The sequence below is a fragment of the Mustela lutreola genome, chromosome 2 (genome assembly GCF_030435805.1).
Source record: "Mustela lutreola isolate mMusLut2 chromosome 2, mMusLut2.pri, whole genome shotgun sequence".
In the NCBI taxonomy this organism is placed as follows: Eukaryota; Metazoa; Chordata; class Mammalia; order Carnivora; family Mustelidae; genus Mustela; species Mustela lutreola.
Window position 1 is genome coordinate 62,849,917 of NC_081291.1, and position 9,325 is coordinate 62,859,241.

General features: G+C 41.9%; 1 non-coding gene across 1 annotated transcript; it reads left to right on the forward strand.

Annotated features, from left to right (window-relative positions):
• Positions 1 to 1,234: 1,234 nt before the first annotated feature.
• Positions 1,235 to 1,343, forward strand: LOC131826208 (U6 spliceosomal RNA). Its single transcript, XR_009351471.1, has one exon. It is a non-coding gene; the product is annotated as a U6 spliceosomal RNA (small nuclear RNA).
• The last annotated feature ends 7,982 nt before the right edge of the window (positions 1,344 to 9,325 follow it).

Here is a 9,325-nt window from a genome sequence, read left to right on the forward strand (position 1 = left end):
TACGTTGAGCACTTTTTAATGCTCCTGTTGGTCATTTATATAACTTTTTTGAAAAAAACGTCTATTGAGATCCTTTTGCTATTTTTTTAATTATATATTTTTTCTATTTGTATCTGTTGGTTATTAACCTCTTTTCAGATATAAGATTTGTAAGTATTTTCTTCCATTCTGTGAATTGTGTTTTCATTCTCCCCCCCCCTTTTTTTTTTTGGCAATGCAGAAACTTTAGTTTGATGTAATACCATTTATTTATTTTTGATTCTTTTGCTTGTGTTTTTGGCCTGGTATCCAAAAAACTATTGGCAAACCAATGTCAAGGAGAATTTTTCCTATGTTTTCCTTTAGGAAATTTAGTTTCATGCATCACATTTATGTCTTTAATCTATTTCAAGTTAAGATTAATGAGTGATATAAGGTTCCAGTTTCATGCTGGTTTATGTGACTATTCAGTTTTAAAAATCATTTATTGAACAGACTATCTTTACCCATTATATATGTTGGCCCCTGTCAAATATTAGGAGACTGTATGAAAGGATTTATTTCTGGATCTCAATTCTGTTCAACTTGTTTATTGGTCTGTTTTTATGCCAGTATACTTTATTGTTTTGAGCATGAGGGCTTTGTAGTATAGTTTCAAATGAAGAAGTGTAATTTCGCTTCTTCATTCTTTCTCAGAACTGCTTTAATTATTTGTTGTCTTTTATGGTCTCATATAAATTTTAGGATTCTTTACTTACTTCTGTAAAAAAAAATATTGGACTTTTTAAAAATATTTTTTATCTATTTATTTGACAGAGAGAGATGACAAGCAGGCAGAGAGGCAGGCAGAGAGAGAAGAGTTAGCAGCTTCCTGCTGAGCTGAGAGCCTGATGCAGGGCTCGATCCCAGGACCCTGGGATCATGACCTGGGCCGAAGGCAGCGGCTTAACCCACTGAGCCACCCAGGCGCCCCTAACATTGGATTTTTGTTAGGAATTGAATTTACAGGTGGTTTTCGGTAGTATGGACATTTTAACAATGTTAATTCTTACCATTCATAAATATGAGCTATCTTTCCATTTATGTCTCCTTCAAATTCTTTATCAATGTCATAGTTTATGGGGTACAGATCTTTCATCTTGTTAGTTAAATCTTTTCCGAAGTATTTTATTATTTTTGATGCTATTGAGAATTAGATTGTTCTCTTTATTTTTTCAGATAGTTCATCATTAGAGTGTTAAAATGCTCCTGTCTTGTGCTTACTTTGGCAGCACATATACTATAATTGGAATGATGCAGAGAAGATTAGCATGATCACTGAGCAAGGATGACATGAAAAACTATTTTAAAAAAACGAAACAAAACAAAATTCCTGTCTTTTATATATTGATCTTGTATTTGGCAGCTTTCTTAAATTTGTTTATTCAAAATTTTTTGTGAAGTTTTTAGGAATTTTTTACATGTAAGTTCAGGTTATCCAAAAAAAGAAAATTTTACTTCTTCCTTTTTTTTTTTTTTTTTTTTTGAGTCTTTTATTTCTTTGTGTTCCTTGTTTCTCTGGCTAGGACATCCAGTACTATGTCAAATGAGAGTAGTGAAAGTGGACACACTTGTCTTTTTTCTGATCTTTAAGGGGAAAACTTTCAAACTTTTTTGATTGAGTATGAGATTAGCTCTGGGCTTGCAATATGTGTTTTTTCTTTAATGGATTTTTTAGATTATTTTTTAAAATTTTTTATAAACATATAATGTGTTTTTATCCCTTGGGGTACAGGTCTGTGAATCACCAGGTTTACACATTTCACAGCACTCACCATCACTCACCATAGCACCTGCCCTCCCCAATGTCCATACCCCCACCATCCTCTCCCAACACACCTCCCCCCAGCAACCCTCAGTCTGTTTTGTGAGATTCAGTCTTTGATGGTTTGTCTCCCTCCCAATCCTATCTTTTATTTTTCTTTTCGTACGCCCGAAAGCGCCTGTGTTGCATCTCCATTTCATCATATCAGGGAGATCATATGATAGTTGTCTTTCTCAGATTGACTTATTTCGCCAAGCATAATACCCTCTAGTTCCATCCATGTCATCACAAATAGCAGGATTTCATTTCTTTTGATGGCTGCACAGTATCCCATTGTACATATATACCATATCTTATTTATTGATTGATCTGTTGAAGGACATTTAGGTTCTTTCCATAGTTTAACTATTGTGGACATTGCTGCTATAAACATTTGGGTGCATGTGCCCCTTCAGAATGCCACGTTTGTATCTTTAGGGTATATATCCAGTACTACAATCACTGGGTCATAGGGTAGTTCTATTTTCAGCTTTTTGAGGCACCTCCACGCTGTTTTCCAGAGTGGTTGCACCAGCTTGCACTCCCACGTACAGTGTAGGAGGGTTGCCCTTTCTCCACATCCTCGCCAGCATCTGTCATTGACTGACTTGTTCATTTTAGTCATTCTGAAAGGTGTGAGGTGGTATCTCATTCTGGTTTTGATTTGTATTTCCCTGATGCCGAGTGATGTGGAGCATTTTTTCATGTGTCTGTTGGCCATTTGGATGTATTCTTTGCAGAAATGTCTGTTCATGTCCTCTGCCCATTTTTACATTCGATTATTTGTTCTTAGGGTGTTGAGTTTGATAAGCTCTTTATAGATTTTGGATAGATACTGGCCCTTTATCTGGTATGTCATTTGCAAATATCTTCTCCCAGATAACTTCTGACAGTCATCTTTTGGCTTTGTTAACTGTTTCCTTTGCTGTGCAAAAGCTTTTTGATCTGATGAAATCCCAGGAGTTCATTCTTGCCCTTGCTTCCCTTGCCTTTGGCGATGTTCCTAGGAAGAAGTTGCTGCTGCTGAGGTCAAAGAGGTTGCTACCTGTTCTCTCCTCAAGGATTTTGATGGATTCCTTTCTCACATTATGCTTCTTCATCCATTTCCAGTCTATTTTCATGTGTGGTGTAAGGAAATGGCCCAATTTCATTTTTCTGCATGTGGCTGTTCAATTTTCCCAACACCATTTGTTGAAGAGGCTGTCTTTTTTCCATAGGACATTCCTTTCTGCTTTGTTGAAGATTAGTTGACCATAGAGTTGAGGGTGTATTTCTGGGCTCTCTATTCTGTTCCATTGATCTATGTCTGTTTTGGGGACAGTTCCCTGCTATCTTGATGATGACAACTTTGTAATAGAGCTTGAAGTCTGGAATTGTGATGCCAACAACTTTGGCTTTCTTTTTTAATATTCCTGTGGCTATTCGAGGTATTTTCTGGTTCCATATATATTTTAGGATGATTTGTCCCATTTCTTTGAAAAAAATGGATGGGATTTTGATAGGGATTGCATTAAATGTGTAGATTGCTTTACGTAGCATAGACATTTTCACAATATTTGTTCTTCCAATACAGGAGCATGGAACATTTTTCCATTTCTTTGTGTCTTCTTCAATTTCTTTCATGAGTACTTTAGAGTTTTCTGAGTATAGTTTCTTTGTTAGGTTTATTCCTAGGTATCTTAGGGTTTTGGGTGCAATTGTAAATGGGATTCACTCCTTAGTTTCTATTTCTTCAGTCTTGTTGGTATAAAAAAAATGCAACCAATTTCTGTTCATTGATTTATATCCTGACACTTTACAGAATTTCTATACAAGTTATAGCAGATTTGGAGTGGAGTCCTTTAAGTTTTCCACATACAGTATCATATCATCTGCAAACAGGGATAGTTTGACTTCTCTTCTGCCAATTTGGCAAAATTTGGATGCCTTTAATTTCTTTTTGTTGTCTGATTGCTGAGGCTAGGACTTCTAGTACAATGTTGAATAGCAGTGGTGATAACGGACATCCCTGCCGTGTTCCTGACTTCAGCGGAAAAGTATTCAGTTTTTCTCCATTGAGAATGATATTTGCAGTGGGTTTTTCATAGATGGCTTTGATAATATTGATAATATGTGCCCTCTATCGCTACACTTTGAAGAGTTTTTTTTAAAGATTTTATTTATTTATTTGACAGAGAGAGAGATCACAAATAGGCAGAGAGACAGACAGAGAGAGAGATGAGGAGAAGCAGGCTCCCTGCTGAGCAGAAAGCCCAATGCAGGACTCGATCCCAGGCCCCTGGGATCATGACCTGAGCCGAAGGTAGAGGCTTAACCCACTGAGCCACCCAGGCGCCCCACTTTGAAGAGTTTTAATCAGGAAGGGATACTATACTTTGCCAAATGCTTTTTCAGCATCTATGGAGAGTATCATATGGTTCTTGTTCTTTCTTTTATTGATGTGTTGTATCACATTGAATGAATTGCAGATGTTGAACCAACCTTGTAGCCCTGGAATAAATCCCAGTTGGTCGTGGTGAATAATCCTTTTAATGTACTGTTGAATCTTATTGGCTAGTATTTTGGTGAGAATTTTCACATCTGTGTTCATCAAGGATATTGGTCTGTAGTTCTCTTTTTTGATGGGATCCTTGTCTGGTTTTGGGATCAAGGTGATGCTGGCCTCAGAAAAAAAAAAGAGTTTGGGAGTTTTCCATCCATTTCTATTTTTTTTTAACAGTATCATGAGAATAGGAATTAATTCTTCTTTAAATGTTTGGTAGAATTCCCCTGGGAAGCCATCTGGCCCGGGGCTTTTGTTTGTTTGGAGATTTTTGATGACTGTTTCAATCTCCGTACTGGTTATGGGTCTGTTCAGGTTTTCTATTTCTTCCTGGTTCAGTTGTGGTAGTTTATATGTCTCTAGGAATGTATCCATTTCTTCCAGATTGTTGAATTTGTTGGCGTAGAGTTGCTCATAGTATGTTCTTATAATTGTTTGTATTTCTTTGGTGTTGGTTGTGATCTCTCCTCTTTCATTCATGATTTTATTTATTTGAGTTATTTCTCTTTTCTTTTTGATAAGTCTGGAAAGGGGTTTATCAATCTTATTAATTCTTTCAAAGAACCAGCTCCTAGTTTCGTTGATTTGTTCTATTGTTTTGTTGTTGTTGTTGTTGTTGGTTTTTTGTGGTTTTTGTTTGTTTGTTTCTATTTCATTGATTTCTGCTCTGATCTTTATTATTCCTCTTCTCCTGCTGGGTTTAGGCTTTCTGTGTTGTTCTTTATCCAACTCCTTTAGGTGTAGGGTTATGTTGTGTATTTGAGATCTGAGAGAGAAGCGTGATTGCACACGTCTGTCACTGCACTCCCCAGGAGCAAGTCTGGGGAAGGCGCAGCACGCCGCCCCCAGAGAAGAGAAGGAGCCGTTGGCCTTGTGGTCGGGAAAAGGACGGGAAGCAGGGTAGCCTGCCATGGCAGGAAGAGCAGGCCGGTGGCAAGACATGTGTCACCCGATCTCTGTGCGGAGAGACAAAGCCTGGTTCCTAAGGAGACATGAGTGGATGATTAGGGCAGGGACGCGTGCTCCACTCTGAGGAAGGAGTGTGGGCAGAAGGCAGGCCTCTCCTGTGCCTCTGGTCCCAAGGGGACAGCATCTCCTTCACCATCTGTCCATAGGGCAGACTTGGGCTAGCTACCAGGGGCCATACCCGGAACTCGCAGAATCAGCTCCCTCGAGAAACGGGCAGTTAGATGCCATCCTCCTCCAACATGTGACAGCGTTTTAGGTGGCAGGGGGTTTGCGGGAGGAGTGGGGACAATCCCCCAAAGCTCCCCATTCCAGTGAACGGTCGGTGTTCAGGGAACCTGTCGCCTCTCCTCTCCTGTGGGGAAGGCACTGGCCTTGTCCGCGAATCCGCCTGAGGTCCAGTGCCAAAGGCCAAGCGTTGCCTACACCGGGAGATGGTAGTGTGCATAGAGTGCCATCTTAGGCCCTGCACGCTGCTGCAGGGTTGTGACTGTGTCTACTTAGTTCGGCCTGGTAGGGTGAACCCAGGGCGCCAACATGGAGCCCGGGAAAGTAAGGTCCAAGAGACACCAGCTCTCCCGCGACTCTCCTTCCCTGATGCGACAGAGCGAACACCCAAAGCCTTGCTGAGGAAGCAGCAGAGAAGTGCGCTTCCCGCCAAGCTGAAAACCTCTGTGAAAGCATAGCAGTTGCTGGGAAATCAGAGTCAGTCCTGTGGGCTGCTTTTGTTGCTTGCTTTAGCCTAGTATTCGCAACAATATGGGAGAAACCCGCATAGAGAGAAAGCCTCTTTGCCCCTCTGGGAAAGCACAGCATTCTTTGGGAAATCAGAGTCCAGTCTGAGGGATGCTCCTATTGCCTGAGCTGGTCTCCTCAGCACGGTGTAATAAACCCGCATGGAGCGAAATCCTCTAGGCATGGGCATGCCCTCTGCCTGAGAGAGAAGCGAGGTTGCGCCTGTGGAAAGAGCCTTAAGGAAAGGGAAATGTTTTTCACTGCGGTCCCCAGGTGCATGTCAGTGGAAGGTGCAGCACGCTGCCCAGGGAGAAGAGCAGGAGCCGTTGGCCTTCTGGTCTGGAAACGGTTGCGTTAAAGGAGAGCTGGCAATGCAAGTATCACCCCCTCCCAGTGCAGAGAGACAGAAGCCTGGCTGCTAAGGAGACAGGAGGGGATGAGTAGGGCAGGGCGCTTGCTCCACTCTTAGGAAGGAATCTGGGCAGAAAGCATGCCTGTCCTGAGCCTCTGGGCCCAAGGAGACAGCAGCTCCTTTTCCACCTGTCCCTGGGGCAGACATGCGCTAGCCACCAGGCGCCTACTCTGACCTCGCGGAAACAGCTCCCTGAAATAACGGGGAGTCAGATGCCATCTTCCTCTAGGATGTGGAAGCTTGGCGGAGGCACGGGGTTTAAGGGGAAGGAGTTGGGACAGACCCGAAAGCTCCCTATTCAGTGCACGGGCGGTGTGCAGGTATCCTGTTGCCTCTTCTCTCCTGTGGTGAAGGCACTGGCCTAAACCCCGAGTCTGCCTGAGAGCCAGAGCAAAAGGCATGCCTAACCTACCCCAGGAGATGGTAATAGGCATAGAGTGCCATGCTAGGCCAAGCACGTTGCTTCAAGGTTGTGACTGTGTCTGCTTAGTTCGGCATAGCAAGGTGAATCCCGGGCGTAAACTCGTAGACCAGGAAAGCAAGTCCCAAGAGGCACCAGCTGTCCCGAGGCTCTTCATACCTGCCACGGAGTTGAGGTAATACACTGTGGGGGCACAGGGAGCTACCGGAGGATTTCAAATATCAGAATCGTAAACATAATAGAGTATTTAATTGCATCCTAGCTTTCATCAAGGGTAAGAGGCACTATAGTTTATGTTCAACTAAGAAAGAGAAATGCTGCCAGTTAAAGTAGGATATGTCATCAAGAGAAAGGTGAGTGGACCGTAAGAGATAGTAAAATGGGGGGGAGGACAAATCTTAAACAGGTAATTGTGGTACTAGTATAATTCAGAAAGTTCGAACACTTGGATCAACAAAAAAAGTGATTATTGCTTCCCTTGTGCTCCAAACTATATTAAGTCTTAGAAGAAGAGAGGTTCTCATCTTGATGCCCCGCAGCTGTTAGACCCAAGGTACAGAGGGCAGTAGCCAACGACCAGCAGGCCCCAAGTGCCATGTGCAGACTCTAAGAGCAACTGCCTTTGAGAGAGGAAACGGTTGAGACTGGGCTTTCTGAGGTAGAGAATTATTAGCTGGGAAAGTAGGAAAATTGACACAGAATCAGAATTGATGCCCCTACATGACAGAGTGGGTGAAACTTCCCTTCTCAGAGATCGTGAGGCTCCTCAGAAATGTATTTTTCATTTTGGACGGAACATTCAGGATAAATATAATCTGTTCGAGTTCCTGGTTCTCTCATCAGGACTGTTTCTTAGGCTTCACTGGCACAAGAATAGGGTTTTGATAGTCCAGTGTAAATCCTGACAAAAGCAAGCACGGTATCTATGAACAACTAACCACTCAGAAGAGAACAACAGATAAAAGGCCAGGCCGACGTGACAACGCAGGATAGGTAAGGTGGGTCCGGCAACAGGGGTAGAGGGTAAGTGCCCATCTCCTGCTAGAAGAGCTAGAGAAGACCCCTTCCGGAGAGACCAACAGGAGAGGAGAGCAGTAGGTGCTGATGATGGAGAATATTTTAATCAGCAGAGAAGGTCAGAATGAAAAAGTTCAAGGATCAGAGTAAACATATGGGATTAAAAAATAAAAAAAAGATATTTTGAAAGGAATTTTTTTTTAAGGAATTTAAACAAAAGTCCTTTTTGAGAGACAGTTGGCTGTTTAAACCAAAAGTACAACTCACTGAGAGAATCACCGCATTTTTATTGGGGTAGAAGGAACTGGAATGTGGAAAGGCCAATTCTGCAGAGGAAAAAATAGAATCACGAACAGTCCTCATGCCTTGCACAGCCAGTAGCCAGAATCAATGCCTCATGAGACCCTGTGCTATAAGGCCGCTAGAACCATCTCAACTATATTAGTCTTTCTTGGAGGCCAACAAGTATTTGCCCAGTTAAGAGCATGGTAACAATAAGTCACGTTAAGTTATAATGATTATAGATATCTTTAAAAGCCTTGTCAAGTTCCTTTTTGAGTAACCCTCACCCCACCCTTAGAGAAATTTATCTGTGGTTCACCTCTTTGAAATACCTCATTGTTGTTCCACATTTACCATAGCCAAAAAAAAAAAAAAAAAAAAAAAAGCTTTTTATTAACAAAGTGTTCAGAAGGGGGCGCCACTGTAAACAATGAGAGTTTTCACTGCCTGTACAGTTTTGTTGCAGAAACAGCTGAAAGCACTCAGGTCAGACAGAGCCAAGGGCTGGAGGGATTTTTAAAATTACAAAAACCGAACCAAATCAAACCAAAACAAAAATCAAAACCAATGGCCAGGATTTCAAGTTTGCTACTAAAAGTATGACATTTTCCTAAGACATGTGAGTGACTTGATCAATATATTTATATATTTATATTTGAAGAAGAAGGAACTATTTGATGCAGCAAATCCACGTTGGTAAAAATTACCAGATATGGGGGCTCCTGGGTGGCTCAGTGGTTTAGGCCTCTGCCTTCGGCTCAGGTCATGATTTCAGGGTCCTGGGATGGAGCCCCAGATTGGGCTCTCTGCTCAGCGGGGAGCCTGCTTCCCCCCCCCCTGCCTCTCTACCTACTTGTGATCTGTCAAATGGGTAAATAAGATGTTTAAAAAAAGAATTGCTAGGTGTGAAATACATCGAAGCTATGGGAAGGAAAATGATTTCACCTGATCTGACTAGGAAATGGTTGAAGCCTGAATTAAAGTGCTATAAAAAGAGTAAAGCCCTGGGAGATATATGGGGAAAAAATCCCTAGAAAAACAGCAATAATAACTGGCTGCTCTTTATTGATCCAGATCCTGCGCTAGGCAAAGAAGAGCTGGTTTTAGCCAGAGGATGATCTCCGTTTT